The following is a 19,035-nucleotide window of genomic DNA, read 5'->3' as shown; positions in this document are numbered from 1 at the left end:
AAGTGACTGAAAGTTTAGATTAGTTTCCTAGATTCATAGGTGTGTACTAGGCTAATGGCCTTGGAGCCTTTACAAGCCTAGCCCATAGGATTATCCTGGCATCATGCCACCCAACCTTAGTTCCCAGTGCGTTTGTCAAGTAGAGTCACTGGAGTGATCCACGGGGTGAATTTTCTATTTCCCATCCACTCATTAAGATTTCTCTTGAAGAGGGTGTGTGACTTGCTCTGCTTGACATGTAAGGGAAGTCTATTCCATAGCATGGGCAGTCTCTGGGTTATGAACCTGGCCTTCCAGCATGTTCTGTTGATTGTGGTAATGAGGTTGAGGTCTCTGGAGTGGGTAGTGTGGAGGGATTGGGATTTCTTTAGATGCAGCATTTCTTACAGATCTGGGTCAGACATGGCTTTGTAAGTCAAGTAGAGATCGCCTCTAAGTAGGAGACACGAGACAGAGAATAGTTGGAGTTTTTTGAGTCTGTCCATATAGGACAAGTGTTTTAGGCCTAGGATCCTCTTTGTGAGGTACTTTATACTGTATAGATCGCCTCTAAGTAGGAGACATGAGGCAGAGAATAGTTGGAGTTTTTTGAGTCTGTCCATATAGGACAAGTGTTTAAGGCCTAGGATCCTCTTTGTGAGGTACTTTATGAGATTTATGGTTAGGGACAGGGATTTGGGATTAGGGTTTAGAAGTAACAGGGGGTTTTATGTTTAGAGAGTGATGAGTAGATTTAGGTTTAAGGAGCAACTAATGTTTTTAGATTTGCAGTACAGGGTTTGTGACTAGGATTAGGGAGTGGCTATAAGTTTTTGAGTCAGGGTTAGGAAGATTTAAGCATAAGATTGGGGACATAGTATTTAAAGTTAGTGACTGGGTGTCTATGTCCATGCATTGTGGTATATATACTGTATTTCTGGAATACATATTTACTTGTTTAACACAGCATAGTCCTAGTTTGCATTGATGTTAAATACTGCTACTATTGCATTTATGTCTGTTTTGCTTGTATCTAATATCTATCTATCTATCTATCTATCTATCTATCTATCTATCTATCTATCTATCTATCTATCTATCTATCTATCTCTGTGTATCTATATATGTATATATGTATTTGTGTGTGTGTGTGTGTGATATATATATATATATATATATATATATATATATATGTGTGTGTGTGTGTGTGTATGTATAAAAACACAATTCTGTCAAACATGCTACCATTGACAGAAACCATAGCGTTCAACCTCTTAGTACAAAAAAGCAGGACAAAGCCAAAAACAATGGGGGGGGGCAGAGCCCAAAATAGGGACAAATTATAAGCTTAGAAAGTTGCTAGAATAAAATGTATTGTGTTGACATACATTTTCTGTAGGATATGAAGTCTGAAAATTAAACACTTGTCATTATTTAGTGAATTCAGACCTCACTGTCACAAAAATCCAGAAAAATCACAAATTTTATGAGGAACAGACCACAAATATGAATCAAATATCTGGACATTCTGTGAAAATCTGGACATTTGAGAGGTATGACAGAAACACATGTACCAAACTGCTACTACAAAACTAAGCATTTTATGCAGGATAAGCCCTCCCTCGCATCTTCCATACCCACTGCTAGTTACATGTAGCACCTCTGAGATCACACAACAGTGGGTAAAGTAAATCTATCCTAATGTAATGGTCTTTAAAGAGCAAAGCACCTGCTAAGTGGTCAGCGTAAAAGCACAGCTGCCAGCTTCCTTCTCCTTCCCACTCTTCTATATGCCTCAACAATATTCTCAAATCTCAACTCTTCCATCAAACACAAACTAGAAAGTATCTACAACAAAATTAACAAATTCACAGGCAGCCTCCCACACCACTCACATCACTGTATGGCACTTAATCCCTTCAAATAGCTTGAACTTCCTCAATACATCACCCTCTCCCAGCTACTCACAGCACACACAATACTTCACCATCCACTTAAAACACCCTTGCTTCTCAAATCGTATCCAATGGCATGTACCAAATAGAACCCTCAGAACTTGAACTAACTTTTTCTAATAAATCGAATCACTTGCTATTTTCTATTGCCATTTTCAAGGCAAAGAACAAACTTCCAGCTCACATCAGGCTTTTAAATAACATGTATCAGTTCATATCCACTCTAAAATATCACTTGGTAACTAATAAATTATGTAACTGTACCACCCCTACAGTTTGAGGCATGCAATCCTAACTTTGTCCACTATGGATACTATACAAGTGTATTAATATAGTATTATGGATTATATTTACAATACCTTGAAAACATCTATTTCCCCTAATTTGATATACTTTGTAAATAATGTTTGTTGACTGGTTTGAAAGAGTTTGTAAATAATCCCTGTTGACCATTTTTATTTTGAATTATCAAAAATTAATTTCTATCCTTGTTTTGGAGCTTTTCTCCCTGGGCCTCTGCTGAAAAGTTCCCAGATGGACTTTCCCAGTAAACAAAGGCAAATAAATAAACGTGCAATCTTGGTATTTAATCCACAACCAGTGGTAGGGTCCAGGAGTGAGGAGTGTGGGCCGACTGAAGTTTCAGTGCTTCGGTAGGACACAGCAGGATTGAGCACTTTTGTATAGAGGGTGCTTCAGCGGAGTCAACTGCATGGCCACAAGCACCGTCTTTGGGTGCCCTTCCCTATGGTCATGTGGTCCATGCATCATGGGTAACTGCTTGAAGAAAAAAACACTAAAAAAAAAACATGACAAGGATTTCCTTCCTAAAACATTTTTTAAAAGACTGTTTTTAAATTTACACACTACACATTGATAACACAAAATTAACTTTCACAAGCCTATACATAATTTGTGAAAGTTAATTTTGACCAGAGACCTCAACCTCATTACCACAATCAACAGAATAGCTGGAGGGACAGGTTCATAACCCAAAGACTGCCCATGCTATGGAATAGACTTTCCATACATGTCAAGTGGAGCGCCTCACTGGCTGTCTCCAAGAGAAATCTTGATGAGTGATTAGGAAATAGAAAATTCACCCCAGGGATCACTCCAGTGGCTCTACTTGACAGAAGCACTGGGAACTAAGGTCGGGTGGCATGATGCCAGGGTAATCCTATGGGCTAAGCTTGTAAAGGCTCCAAGGTCATTAGCCTAGTACACACCTATGAACCTATGAACCTATGTACAATAGGTATGCAGTTAGTAAGATTTTAACTGACCAAAGGTCAGGGACATGCCTTTTTGTGTAAGTGGCTACAAGTAGGTCAGCTGTGGCCAAATGGCACATGAGACCCTGCAAATGTCTAAAGATTAAACCACTAGCAGACAATGACTTTAGTGAGCCTTGATAAGCAAACAATGACCAGAGCATGTTTTAAACACCCTTCAGCTTGTGAACAGCCTAAACAAGAGGCCCAAATTGGAAATGGATGCTTATTTCTTGAAAGCAATGATATTTCTTGTGAGCAAGCCTGAGTGGAATATTTAGGTAATCGTCTCACATGTCTAGTGTGGCAATGAGTGATATATACACCAAGAATGGTAAAACAATTTTTACAGAAAAGATCTACAAGACATGTCCCTTTCAAGAACCACAAACAGTAAAGAATGCTATAAAACCCTTGCCTGTATAGTAATAAAGGACCTATGCATTGTCTTCTGTTGTAGAAGTTACAGATCTATTTGAATATAAGTAGATGATGCACGAAAACATGGAAAACTAGTATGGGTATATGAACAGTTTAGAACTATTCATTAACTTAAAAAACTACCTGAATAAATCACTTGAATGGGTTAACATACTGCAAAAGGGGAGTGTAATTTGGAAACTTGCCTCTATCAGGGTGGGAAAGATTAAGGTTAGAAGAGAATTCTGAATCAGAATCTCCAAGATCTCCTTTAGCTCTGAGATTTTCTTTAAAAAGTAATCCTGGAAGATAAGAAAGATTGTTTTCCTTACAGAAATGCTGTTCTGCCATTTGCAGTTTTTATAAAGGAGTATCTTGATAAAGGGAAACGTTTGGAGGAGTAAACTGGTGCCTCATAGATGGGCTATTTGAAATCTGTCCTAGTTTTTCCTTTTTCTTCCAAGATAAGATAGATTCACTCAACATCTACACATGTATTTGTATACTCAATGTAGTAGCAAATGCTCTCATGGAAGCATCTAGAACCATAAGCACATTTAAAAATGCACAGCCCTATCCTGTCAAGGTTAATTTATCAGTCTATCTCTAGTGTCACCCTCTGGAATATACTGAAATATATATATATATATATATATATATATATATATATATATATATTTAATTTGGTTCTAAGCTTAGCTTTGATATTAAACAATATTACATGTACAGTGTGTAGATTTCACAAAGTAAGTTAAATGATTTAAGCATGCTGTTCCTAAATCTATCAAACACTGAATTTTCTTCTGATACTCTTTCAGATACAAACAACTGTAACAGGATTTAGTTGGTGGTAGCGATGCCTAAAGGAATGTAAACCCTTACCCGAAAAGGCTTCCTTCTGCTCACAGCTGCGGCCACAATTAAGTACCTCTAGCCTAACTTAACAAAGAGCATTCCCTGCAGCCTTGCTCCTAGTGATACGGGAATGCAAACCTTTACCTGACAAGGCTTCCTTCTGCTTACAGCCAAGTACTGTACGTGCATTTTTTACATTGCACCTCAACTTTAGTCTGCTCTGCCACCAACCTCCCTGAACTTCTGGCTAAGACTCAGACTACTTTCTCAACCACAGAGACCTGGATGCTCCAAAACCACCTTTCTCTGAATGGTAATAAAGCCAAAGTATTAATATTCCCACTCTCAAAATCCTTATCTTTTGATAAAAGCTCCTTCCAAGTCCTAAGCCAAAAATAACTCTCCTATCGAAGTCATTCCCGTTGCTAAATTACTCGGTGTAACTATATATGAACACCTAAAGTCTGATACCCGCATACAGCTAAACATAAAAAAACACCAAAAACTTGGCATGCTATATAGAAACAACCACTTCCTCTCTCCTTCTACCAGACATACACTTGCCTCTACTTAACCTCCTTCCCTCCCCAATGTATGAGGCCTCCTTACTAACCAACCTATCTTTCTCCATCTCTTCCAAACTTGAAAATTGTTACAACAAAATTTCTAAATTTGTCACCAAAGCCAAACACTACTCCCATCATTGTATTTCTCTCCACATTCTCTAAACTGGCTAGAACTCCCTAGCTATCTGGACTACGTCTAACTTACTACAGCCCACAGGCTAATATTCAACCCCACCAAATGCCCAGCACTCACTACCATCCTACCCCCATACATCCCAAATAGAACACTCAGATCTGAACACCAAAATTTAATTACTGTCCATAAACCTAAGCGACCCACAGGACAACTTCTCCTCTCTTTTTCTTTAGCCAGAAAATGTTATCCCCCCCTTCCCTAAGGACAACACAGAACAAAGATAACTTTAAAACTAAGCTACCTACCTCTCCTCTAAATGGAAATGTAACTGCATTCTACCTACATAGCTCTCTTACCTACCTACCTAGCTCTCTTACCTACCTACCTAGCTCTCTTAGTTACCTACCTAGCTCTCTTACCTCTTGTGCTTTTAGGTTACTATAAGTAGGGATCGAGCTCAGTATCTGCTGATCCACAGATTATTCTGTTCTAAACAAATGTTGTAAATAATGTTTTTTTTTATCTTTCACTTTGACATGTATTTATATTTGAAACTGTTTTGACTATAATATTTCTGTATCTTTATCTGTATTTTGTACTGTGGAGCTTTTCTCCGCGGGCCTCCACTAAAAACGGGTTCCCTGGGTCCAGTGGACTTTCCCGGTCATCAAACTGGAAATAAATAATAAAATAAATAAATAAATTGTTGGACAAGTCAACTGATAGTAAAGAAGTTGTAGGAAGTCTTTATGGATTTTTTGGGTGCTACAGGCTGTGGTTTAGGGTACAAGGAGGTGATGCTGGAAATGTCCATAAATATCCTTGAAGGAAGAAGAACAGAGTCTCTTTCAGCCTCATTATTTTGCAGTAACCTGGGAGAGATGGGCCTGTAGTTGGGCATTCAGTGACTTCTCTATCAAATGCATTGTTTTCTCAGGAGGAGAGCCTGATGACTGATGCAAAATGCAAACCAAACAAAAATCCAGTGATCCAACCATCCGCAAAAAGTTTAATACACATAAAGCTTTCAAGACTTACATTGTCTTCTTCAGTGTGAATAAAAACAGTAAAAAACATTCAGTTTAAATGACCAAGTCGAGTCGATCACATTACGCAATAGTTCCAGAAAATCATATTACACAATAGTTACGAAATGCAGTTGTGGTCAGACTTTGCAACAATGGGTGATTGAAACTGACTTTGCAGAAATGGTTGAATGAATCTAACTCTGCAATAATGGCTGAATGAATCTATTCCACACACAGCTCATCTTTTTCTGAGCATAAAACAGAAGATGACTTCTTTCTTTTCCATGTGACATCTGGTACTGATGCATGACCTACTGACACTGTAGTTTGTGCAGACTCTTCAGGGGATAGAAAAGGACAGGTATCACTACTGTTAAGTACTGCAGTGGAGTAGAAAGGGGCTCAGACAACAGATACCTGTACTGTACTGTACTAAACTATTCCTTGGCAAAGTATTTATAATCCAAAGTTGAGGTCTGTGGGACAAGCAATGCTGTTATTATTGAAGGTGGTGATGCAAGTGCCATGAACGTTAGTCCCTTTGTAAGTAACTGCTGAAGAATGCTTGGTTCTCCCCACTATTAACACAGTCTGCGTTCAACTACTTCACATATTATGGCTGGAAGTTCACTAGGAGTAACTTGCAATTGTGAATAATCTTTAGATTTTATAGTAGTTTGTAACAGCATTGGGAATTCCTTTTGCCACCTTTTCTACTTACTTTAATGTACCTGTAATAAGAGTCATGAAAGGCATCTCTTCTGATGGACTAGAATGTGACAATGTCTCTCTGAAATATATTTATTTACTTGTGTATTTATTTGGTTATTTGTTTACTTATTTATTTATTTTCCTTCTGCCTCTGTGTTCTTTTAGTATGCTAAAATGCCTGCATCAGTATCTAATTAAGATTGTTGGTCCAGGTATCCTTAACTAACAAATTTTTCTGCAATGGTCACAACAGTCTGAATTGTGGCTTGTCCCCAGACAAAAAATATACTTTAATGGAAAAATTTGGGGGTTGCTGTAATATGATTGCAGTAAATATGGCTTTTAATTGACATGATTGGAGAAAATTTTACCATCTGACTGAAGTATGTTTCTAAAAATGAATAAATAAATAAATAAATATGAAAACTGTCCTTTTGATGGTTTCAAAGCAGTTATTTACTGCTATTTATAGAGGAGTCTCTTACCACCAGGCATCACTAATAATGCTGGCATGACCCTGGTGTAGACCTGTACAGTTATACAGGTAGGCAGTGAGTATACAGGGGATGAACAAATAATATAAACTTCTCTTTGCTGTGGTGCTTTGGTTCTTGCAAAAAAATATATTTTTGAGAGTTGAGAAGGCAATGAAGATTATGGATGCAGATAAGCGTGAAATGATTATGCACATATGCCAATACAAAATAAAATATAGTCATTTAAAAATGCAGTATTTTAGAGTGAAAGTCCTTATAGTTTACAAAGCTTACTTAGTGAAAAATTTAGTGTAATTACTTATGTATAGAAATGCACAAATCAGGATGTATTTGGTATACAAAGTTATGCAGTGTTCTGGGACCTTAGACTTTGAATTACTATCATAAGCATATAAAATGTATTGACTAGCCTTAAGGTATTCCATTTAATATTGATTTAATACCTGTCATAATACTGTTGTTGTGCTTTGTAACATAGTGTTTGAAAACCATGGTACTGTGTTATGGGATCACATGGAAGGCTTTATCATGAAATAACTTCAGAACAGATGGCACCAATCAGTGGCTTGTTTAAAGGTATTACCTTACTTCCTTTATAGAACTACAGGTTGGAAAGGAAAACATTTGTGTTAAGACCCTTACAGTCCATCACTGAAAAGTGAAAGCAGTGGCATGCTATTTTATGAGACCAGATATTTCAAGCTGTTGAAATGTGACAAAATGAAAAAAAATGTTATAAAACATTTATTCAATAGCTTTCAGTCATGTATTATTTTTAACAGTAAAATAAATGTTTCTTTGATACTGAATGGCAGATATGTGTCACTAGAATCTAGCAAATAAGAATCAATCCACAGCTAACATACTCACTGGCTATAAATGATTGATCATCTGTGGAAGGATATTATAACACTTGTCTGGAACTGGACATCATGAAAACTGACATTCCCATACTAAACGCAAAAAGATCTAAGTGCTATACTTTTTTTCAACAGGTACATCTGTGTAAGACAAGAAAAATACATTCATGATGAAAATGTATTTTGAGGGAGTTTTTGTACCTTCATCTGTGAGGTACACAAGTAGTCTGAGCATTGTGGAGGAGGTGTGAACATTTCACACTTTGAACTTAAGTATATAGAGTAAAAACACATCACATTTGACAAAATAAGTTAGAAAAACAGGAGTATTGACAGGAAATGTTTGTAATGCATGTTATTGCAAAGTGTTGTTGGCTGAAATGTTTTCTTTATCATGAGCAGTGACGTTTGCTTTTGGAATTTCAGTGACATGTCGTTATTTGTTGTCTGAAAAACACCTGTAATGGAGTTACAATGCTAGAAATGCCTGGAGTTCATTTGGGGATGGTGTTCAGTACTATAACACTTCACTATGAATTATTTTAAGACAATACGCTACTTGAGAACACTGATACACGCAGGCAGCAAAGATAAAGGATAGAGGTCCTGCAGTGTTACTGTAGCTGAAATCTGATAAAGTGCAATATGTATTCATAACTGTTTCTAATTATTTTCTTCTGTCTTTCTGAATAAAATTTCCTGTTTGCTGAATAATGAAGTTTACATTCTGCTGTGGTTTCAAATATTCCTGGCTTACCATGGCCTCACCAAATGAATAACTGAATAAAACCCATGTTTTTTATAGTTGTACAGGCAGCATATTTGAGTGAGTTTTTGGATCGGTTCTGTCTGTAACACATTGAGATGGTGCAGACGTTAGGGATACACTGACATTGTGTACAGTGTAGTGTCTGCAACATGCTGAAGTATTGCAAGGAATCTGAAACACCCTGATGTAGGGCAGGGATCTATGATACAGTGTGGAAGTATGGGGAGGGGTTGTGCCACAAAGAGGTAATGTGCAAAATTTGTAACACACTGAGGTAATGTAGGGGTCTGTAACACCATGAAAGTGGGAAGTGTGGTGGGTTCTATGACACATTGAGGTAATGCAGGGGTCTGCAAGACAGTAAAATAGTGAATGGGTCCATGATGCATTGAGGTAGTGCAGTGTTCTGTGACATGGGGAGATACTACTAGGGGTCTGTGTCACACTGAGGTAGTGCAGGGTGGTCTCTGTCACACTGGAGTAGTACAGAGACATTATAACACAGAAGTAATGCAAGGATTCTGCAAAACAGTAAGGTAGTGGAGAGAGTCCATGGCACAATCACAATGAAGCAATACAGAAGTGTGCCTCTACAGTACTAAGGTCGTCCAGGGGTCTGTGAGACCATGATGTTGTGCAGGGATTTATATGACACACTGAGTTAGAGCAGGACATCTGCAATACACTGAGGTAGTGCTAGTCCATATTAATACTTCTTTGGGTCTTCCCTTTCTCAGTAGAAATCTACCCAAACAGCAGAGACCTCCAAGGCAGAAACACACTCAACCACCACAACACAGCATAAACCACAAGACACATAGCTCACCTACACAGTGTGCCCCTCAACCTAAGCCCCTAAGGCAAAAAAGCTTGCCCAATACACTAATCATAGGTGACTCAATAGTGAGGCACACTGATGTCCCACTCACTAGGTTGAATAAGGAGAAGGTAACAGTTAGCTGTCTGCCAGGTGCCAGAAGCCACTACATAACACATGCACTCAGGTCACTCCAAAACAAGTACAAGTATGACTCTGTCACTGTTCATGTGGGTGAGAATGACCTGAGATGCACCTCCATGGACTAAATGAAAAGAGACATGGAGGAGCTCTAGGATTATGTGGCCCAGGCAGGTATGACCCTAGCCCTGAGCAGCATCCTACCATCGCCCAGAATGATACTGCAGTACAAGCAGAAAATGATTGACTTCAGCAATTGGCTAAGTTTCTGGTGTCATTCTAAGGGGATCCAGTATCTGTCTGCCTGGAATGACATGACTGACAGACCACAATGCTTTTCCAGAGATGGCCTACGTCTGTCACCCCTGGGTTTCCAGATACTGGCAAAGGCTCTTGCCACCCCTATAATGCCTTTTTTAGGCGATGTTCAAAAGACCAAATTACCACCATAACATCTATAAATAAATGCAATCTGAGGGTCATCCTGCTCAGTGCTAGTCGTCTAAATCTCAAGATGCACTTGCTCGAAGCACTCCTCAAAATGGAGAACATCGACATTTGTGCTGTAACAGAGACCTGGTTTAAAGCAGCAGAAAGCACCCCTGCCCTACCAGGCTATAACTCATTCTACATCTTTTATCCTTAGAGCATAGACCAAAGCTCCAAAGGTGGTGGTATCTACATAGTCATAAAGGATATGCACACCTCCAGACTAGTAGCCCAACATAACATATCTAAGATACTTCTGGTACAACTAACATTGGGTAAGATGGCGATTCAGGTCGTAGCCTGCTATAGGTCCCCAAGACTCTCACTCCATGTTCCTAAGCACCCTGGAAACTATTAGGGTCCAACCCAACACTCTCATACTAGGTGACTTCAACTACCCCTCCATCAACTGGGAAAACTACTCATGCATCAATGCACTGACCCAACGCTTCCTAGAATTCATCAATGCCAATGTCCAGGGCCAGCTCATTCTTACCCCCACTAGGGGAAGCAACATCCTTGACCTGGTTATTACAAACATGGGCAACCATTGCTCTACACCAATAGTCAATTCTTCCCTGGTTAGATCCGACCACAGTCTAATCATCATGGAAATCCAGATCTCACCCACACCCCCTGCAAAGGTAACCACCATGAAAAACTTCTCCAAAGCTGACTTTGGGCTCCTAAAAACAGAGGTGGCTAATGTCACGGCACCCATGTCAATGGAAAAATAGATGCATTACTGCCAAATCATACACCAATGCACTATACGAACACATACATAAATGCATGGTACTAGCCATACCCAACAGAACCAATATGATCTCCTCCAAAAACAGGAAGCCAATCTGGTGGTCCCCTGACATTAATAAACTCTACAAGAGAAGGAAGAAACTGTTGCAGAAAAAGGTGAAGTCCCAAGACTGGAAAACTCCCTTTTTAGCCTCAACAAAAAGTTGAGATCCTTCATCAAAACCTCTAAAGCCAGCTATGAAAGCAGAATTGTGGCAGACACTAAAAACAACCATAAGGCCTTCTATAGTTATATCAAGAATCTTCACAGCAATAAACAGGTTTGCTCTGACTTACTGCACAGTGATACCTCCTATACTGAGCCAACAGATATTGCCAACATACTGGCCAATTGATTCAATGCCAGCTTTACCCCTCTCTCACTCCCTAAAGGACCAATCACAATACCGGAGGAATGACAGGCACCCAGCATTACTGCAGCACAGGTGAAAGCTGCATTGTCCAAGGCCAAGAATACAGCTTCCATGGGACCAGACAATATTCATAGATTCATAGATTAGTACTAAGCTAACTGCACCTGTGGGCCATTTTAAGCCTAACCAATTACCCCATCTGAGAATCAAACCCTGCACCTTGTGTCTGGGCAAATACCTTAACCATTATGCCATCTTATCCCTGAACTACAAAGTAAACTGGCACCACATCTGTGTGCCCTGTTCAATCACAGCCTTACCTCAGGCTTTGTCCCTACCAAATGGCGCACTGCTACAGTCATTCCTCTCCATAAAGGGGGAGTGACTACAGACCCTGGGAATTATTGCCCCATTAGCCAGATGAGTCTGATATGTAAGGCTATAGAGCACATCATCATGGACCTAATTAGCAAGGATATAGGAAATCTCCAAACTCTAGATCCCATGCAATTTGGTTTTGTGAAATGTAGATCATGCCTGCTCAACCTGGTTGACTTCTTTGAGTCAGTCACCAGAGCTGTGGATGAGGATAAAGCAGTTCATACAGCCTACCTTGATATGGCCAAGGCCTCTGATACCATTCCCAACTCAGGAATTATTGATAAACTCACCACACTAGGCATCAACCCCTATATCACTAGTTAAGTTGCAAATTGGCTCACAGATAGAACCCACAGTGTGAAAGTAGCAGACTCCAAGTCAGACTGCTGACCAGTCATGAGTGGAGTCCCACAGGGATCGGTCCTGGGTCCTCTCCTGTTTGGCATATACTTCTCAGAAGTCCAGGCCAAGCCAACACACAGGGACTCTGGCTGACCAAGTTCGCAGACTCAGTTCCCACTAATTACCACATCGATGGGAGCACACTGAACACTGAAGGCATTATAAGAGATCTGGGGACACAGGTTGACAGCAACCTCTCCTTCGATCACCACATTGCTACTGTGGTCAGAAAGTCCTTCTATGTGCACATCTCATTACCAAGGGTTTTGCATCCAGGAAGAAGAAGGTCATCATATCTCTCTATACTCTTCCCTCATTAGGCCAATCATCGAGTATAATGCCCCATTTGGCATGTACCTCACTAGACACATGCAACAGCTGGAAAGGCCACAGAACTACCTCACGAAGAGGCCTTAAACACATGTCCTACACAGACAGACTCAAAAAACTCCAGCTATTCTCTGTCTCATATCGTCTACTAAGAAGGGATCTCTGCTTGACTTACAAAGCCATGTCTGACCCGGCTCTGTTAGAAATGTTACATCTAAAGAAATCCCAATCCCTCCACACCACACACTCCAGAGACCTCAACCTCATTACCACAATCAACAGAACATGCTGGAGAGACAGGTTCATAACCCAGAGACTGCCCATGCTCTGGAACATACATGTCAAGCAGGGCACCTCACTGGCCCTCTTCAAGAGAAATCTTGATGAGTGGATGGGAAATAGAAATTTCACCCCGGGGATCACTCCAGTAGCTCTACTTGATAGAGGCATTGGGAACTAACATCAGACAGCACGATGCCAGGGCACTTCTATGGGCTATGCTTGTAAAGGCTCCAGGGCCATTAGCCTAGTACACACCTCTATGAACCTATAAGACATAGGCCTAGTGGCACTAGCCCAGTGAACAAAGCGTATACAAATGGAAATCTAGAAACAAGTAAACAAGTACAATTTCCAGCATGGATGGAGGGAGGAAAGCATTGCTGGTAATCTGATCACTCTTTCTAGATGTACAGTTATGGTAAATCCCAGGCAGCACTTGGTTACCCCTACGAGGTGGACACATACAAAAACCTCTGCAGCACTGCCACACCAAAATTTGTCCTACTACAGGATTGTTCTTTCAGCTTTTAGTACTTGAAGAATCTGTAGGCAGTTATTTATGTAGCAGCTTCCAAAATATCTTCATCAGAAATGTTTCTAATTTAAGTCACTGACATTGCTGCTTTCCTGTTGGAATGCACCTTAATATTGCCTGTAAAGGTTTATTGTACATCTCGTAGTGGTGGCAGCATGTCATCTTTCCACTTTTAAAGACACTCACATAGCTAATCTGTCCTGAAGGTGTGAGTTCTGGTATAGTATCCTAATTGCTGTGCACATCAGGCATATCTAAGAAATGCTCCTCCTAATGCTGATAGGATAAAAAAAAAAAATTTTTAAAAATGGCATCTGAATAGACTGGTTCAGACAGACTGCTTTGGGTATAAAAGGGACTATTTTTAAAGACAACATTTCATTGTGAAAAACTGTGTAAGGTGGCTTGTTTGTTAATGAGAGCTTCTAATGCTGTGATCCTTTTCTCAGATGATACAGTAATAAGAAAAAATGTTTTCCAAGTCAGAAACTTGGACTATATTTGTGTCAGCTGATTCAAATGGAGGCAATGTTGGCTTTCCCAGCTAGTTCAAACCAAATGTAAGAGAAGTACAAATTTATTTTTTTTTTTGGGGGGGGGGGGTAGATTAAGGTGAAGGACATCTTTTTACAAGGCTTTAACAGCTGCTATTTGTGGGAAGGCTGGCACACAACCTAAAGTGGTAGAGATATGTACTTTAAGAAATAAATGCATCAGGTTACATTTTAAAAATGAGTTAATTTTTTTTTTTTTTTTTGTGATTGGTCCATCTAAGAAGTATACACCCTTTGTGTGGAAGGTTCTATGACACACTGAGTTAATGCAATTCATAAAAGTTGTCAGGCAATTTAGTCTCACGATTGTCAGCCCTTTGCAAATACCCACCCTCAAGCTGTACTCTCCTTTCTCAGGGAGGGCTAGGACAGTTAGTCCAGAGGTAAATCTGAGGGTAATCATTCAGTCATCCTGGTTGTATCTGAAGGATGACAATGTATCACCCTACTTAACCTGAAGGGACAGCTTATTCCAGAGATGGGAGAGGTGTTGCATACTGAATCCATCTTTCAATTCTACTCTAGTTATCTGCTGGGAAAGATTTAGTTCCCTGGAGCTAGTTTGTGCCATACTAAGCTATTAGACTTGTAGAGATATAGAAGGTTTAGAGCAAGGGGGGCATTAGTGGTTTGGTATGTAAGGCACAATTCACCCCACAAAATTCTATAAGACCGTGAGTAAAGGGACTGAACTTTTAGCCACTCGGGTAGCTCAGGGCCTTTAAACCTGAAACCTGGTTACTTAACCTGTGGGGCCTTTCTAGTTGTTTGTCATGTTATGCGAGGTACATTCCAAAGGGGCGCTGTACTTGATAATTACTCTAATTGGTATTGAGTACAAGGGAACACTGACATTGTTAGACGTGGATGATGATATACCCTTGGCTATTAGTTGTGTTAAGTAGAAAGATTTTCTGGTACAGTTGCCACGTGATGATCAAAGGACAGGGGAATGTAAACACCCACTATGTCATCATTTAAAGTGGAATACTGTCTATACTACATGCTGAGGATAGATATTGTTTGCCAAAAATGCTACTTTTTAACATTTAATTTGAGCCCATTTTCAGTACACCAGGTATTAATTGGGATAGCTTTTTTCTGATGAGTACAGATCTCATCTGCAGACTTAGTTAATCAGAAGTCCTGGTTCTCAGTTTGGAGAGCAGAGATGTAAACACCAGATCCCAGTGTAGGGCCCTGTCCAGTGTAGGGCCCTGTCCAGTGTAGAGTCCTGGGGGACTGTGCTGGTTACCTTCATGCTTTCAGATGAGGGACTTGAACTATTTGGGTTTATTCTTTTAGTCAGTTTTCTACCCATCTTTCCAGGTAGGGATCTAATATTTAAAGCATTTAGCATGCCTACAACGCCTTTATGAGTTATGCAGAGAAACACTTTAGCTAGATCAAGATATCCTGTGTGAACAGCGTAACTACTATTAACAATAGCCTGTGTACTCCTGTTGATGAAATTAACTAGATTTAATAGATCTCTGTTTGATGAAGCCTAGCTGTTGAGGGGCCAGCCTATTTGAGTTTTTGGTATCATAATTAATGAAATCAGTTATGATATACTCCATAGCTTTACAATTCAAGGCTGCAAGGATTGTGGGTCTCTAGTAACTGTAAACTATGGTAGGGCCTTCCTTCCAGAATGGCATCACCACTGTGTTGTACCATAATGAAGGAGAAAATCCTGTGGCTAAGGTTAAACAACTCGAGGAGAGGTTCAGCAAGGGTATGTTTGGTGCTTAAATATCCAGGTATATAGTCAGGTCCCTCAGAAAGAGTATTTGGAGTCTTAGACATTACTTTCAAAATATGATTTTCGTGATTATACGGAGTGCAAAGGATTCTAAAATATGTGGAGTTTGGATAGATTTTTTTTGGGGGTAGGAGTTTGCACGACACTGGTTTTGCAAGTTTATTGATGATATTTATTGGGTCAGAGTGGGTAGTCCTGTTGAGAATAAATTATGAGGATTGATGGATATTGTCCCTTAGTTTGCTAAAGTAGTTAAAGAATGACTTGTGGTTATCCTTAGCCTTAGAAGCTAGTCTAAGTTCATGGGTTGCTTTACTAGTCCTAATACTAGTTTTTAGTTACCTGGTTATGTTATTTTATACTATCCTTGGTATGATGGGTTTTGGATATGTTATACAATTTAAGGTGTGTCTCTTGTAGTAAAGCTTATTTATGTTGGTGGACTATCAGAGTAGTTTGTGTTTGAATTTCCCATTGTATTTTGGTCTATTTGGGAACTAGGAAATGTCTAGAGTCGACACCTTGGCTTGTTTGTGTAAGTGGCATCTGATGAGTTTCTTTCTTTAAAAATGACTGATTCCATCAGCTGTAAAGCCTGAGTTATCTGATGCGATTGACTATGATGAATGTCACAAGTCTGACGTTTATGAAGACACTTTGTACTATACACTTGAGCAGTTTTTATAAAACCAGTTGTCAGCTGTGATTTGTTGCCAAGAGGTGATTTGATGACTTTTGTTAATACTTTCCTTTAGCTTCACAACCTGAAGTAGCTGCTGTTTCTGTCCCCTTTATTTTATTTCAGGTTTGATGGTGCTGAACCAATGTGACTTTTTTTTTCTTTTATTAGGGGTCATTTATTTGAAATTGAGGGACATTAGCAGTTAGAGTACCTTAAGAAGCCTCAGCCTTACCTTGCTTTCCGAAGTCAGTAATTGCACTGTCCACTGGCTGACCAAAGAAAGAGAGGCTTATAACAGCAGGATGTCCTGGCAGCTTTCACTTCTGCCTCAGGTGTGCCTTCTCATAATGCCAAACACGGATGACCCAAATGCATGATCTACAGAATATTATGCAGACTTCAGGGTGTTAGCTCCTAGTTTAAGTGTTGCAACAGTAAGATTTTCTACCTTTTTGTTCTCCTACCTATCAGATACTTTCCGCAATGTCTCCTATACCTGACCTGGAATAGAGCTTTGGTGTGAGAATGCAGTGCCAAGTAATTTAGAGCTCCTAAACTTGGGGTACTGGAAATACAATTCTGCTATCTATACCTGTCCAGGAATGACAGTTCTCTCTCAAACGGCAATGTGGTTTAGGGAAATGAGTGACTTTTATGTCTGAGTGGAAGTACACAGACGAAAGATACAGGGATATGGTTTTTGATTAATGTAAAGATCCAATCTCTCTTTTGAAGCTTTAGTTTGTGCACAAAGGTATCTGATGTTAGCTTTCCATGTACTTTAGGAGCTTTTGGAAAAAAAAATATTACTGCTTTTCTCTGCAGGGATACTTAATCCGTTGAGACAAAAATGCATCCCAATATTAGTACTACAAATCTAGCTTCATTGCAAAATGAGTGATCGACAGATATCTTACAGTTAGTATTCCTCAAAATATACTAAACTGTTTTATCTTTCTATTAAGAACAATGTTTGCCATCAACTTTTAGCTGATTTGATTTCTGAATGTAGAACTCTAGAATATCATCAGGTACAACAGGAGACTAGAACAAAGAAAGCATAATTTAAAAAAGATTTATTATTCATGTGCTTCTTTCGATCATTACTTTTACTACTCACTAAATAAATATAGAAATAATATAAGTACGTTGAGCTCGAAGACTTTTAGCGGGTCCTAAACATCATATTTCATTCCCATTCTTATCTATGAGGCTGCCTAGGATAGGTGCTATTCCAGAAATCTGAATCTACTGATGCTCTATATAATCTGCTTGAGTCACGTAGTTTTATAATTTCTTCTTGCTGTATTACTATTGTATAAATCTTTTACCAGCATTTTGTTATAATTAGCAACTCATTTTGACAGAATACAATACCATATGTAAAGGATACAAAAGCCAAGTAGCTGCATTAGTTTTCAGCATTCCAGGCCTAGCACGAGAGATAGTCGAAACATGACACTTTCATCAAACAGCATTTCAGCAAGACTATTTGGCCAAATTTATTATGGGTTTAGTTGAATTTTGCACTGCATGAACTCACTTTGATCAATTATCATATCAAATTAAAGGCCAGTTGGATTAATACAATTCTATAAAATGGTTACAGCTGAGGTTCTGTCCTGGGGAAGATGTAACAATGATAAGCAACCCAAGAATTTTATTTATTTGTTTATTATTTGTTAATGGAATTGTCCATCTGGGCATACGTTTCTCCTTTTCTGCAAGATTTGGGGAGAAAAGCTTCAGGTACAATACATTTACAAAAAGTACAAAAAGCAGATAGTATGACATTAAGTAATTTAGCTGAATGAATGCAAATAGAGCACATAGTGAAACATAAACAAAGTTTTAGTAAAGACAACAGTACATATGAATAGACAAACATTTTGTTAAGTCATTAATGAACTCTAACACATCAGTACGAGGGATAAAAACAATGAAAGTAGAAGAAAAGCAAAGAGAAAGTCATTTGCAAGAACCTGCTTTTGAAAAGGGAGGTTTGAAGGAAAAAAATAATATATTGGTAGAAGTGATAGTTATCCAGCAATGTGCAGGAGTAAGGTAAGAAGACAGGTTTGAGAAACAACACCTGGGAAACAGGCAGAGGCGTCAGCACAGAAAGAAGTTGGATCATGTATAACGCATGGCAGAGATTTTAGATACTCTGGGTGTGAGGAACGTTTGGAAAGGCTGAGTAAGCAAAATGTTGGCTTATTATCATGAAAAGTGGCTGTGACATACGTATGGTATATGGCTAGGTAGGGGGAGCTACAGAAGAGATGTAAAAAAAAAATAAAATATATCTGTTTTTTGCAGAAAGCATGACCACTGTCCCACATTCTCCAAAATGAACCTATTCACACTCTGAGTTTGCACAACATGAGGAAACTGGTGCTGATATGGAAATAAGGATAGAACTTGGTTAGGCTGGTAAG

This window comes from Protopterus annectens, chromosome 14.part0, assembly GCF_019279795.1.
Source record: "Protopterus annectens isolate FY-2018-M chromosome 14.part0, PAN1.0, whole genome shotgun sequence".
Classification (NCBI taxonomy): domain Eukaryota; kingdom Metazoa; phylum Chordata; order Ceratodontiformes; family Protopteridae; genus Protopterus; species Protopterus annectens.
This window is presented reverse-complemented; position numbering follows the sequence as displayed.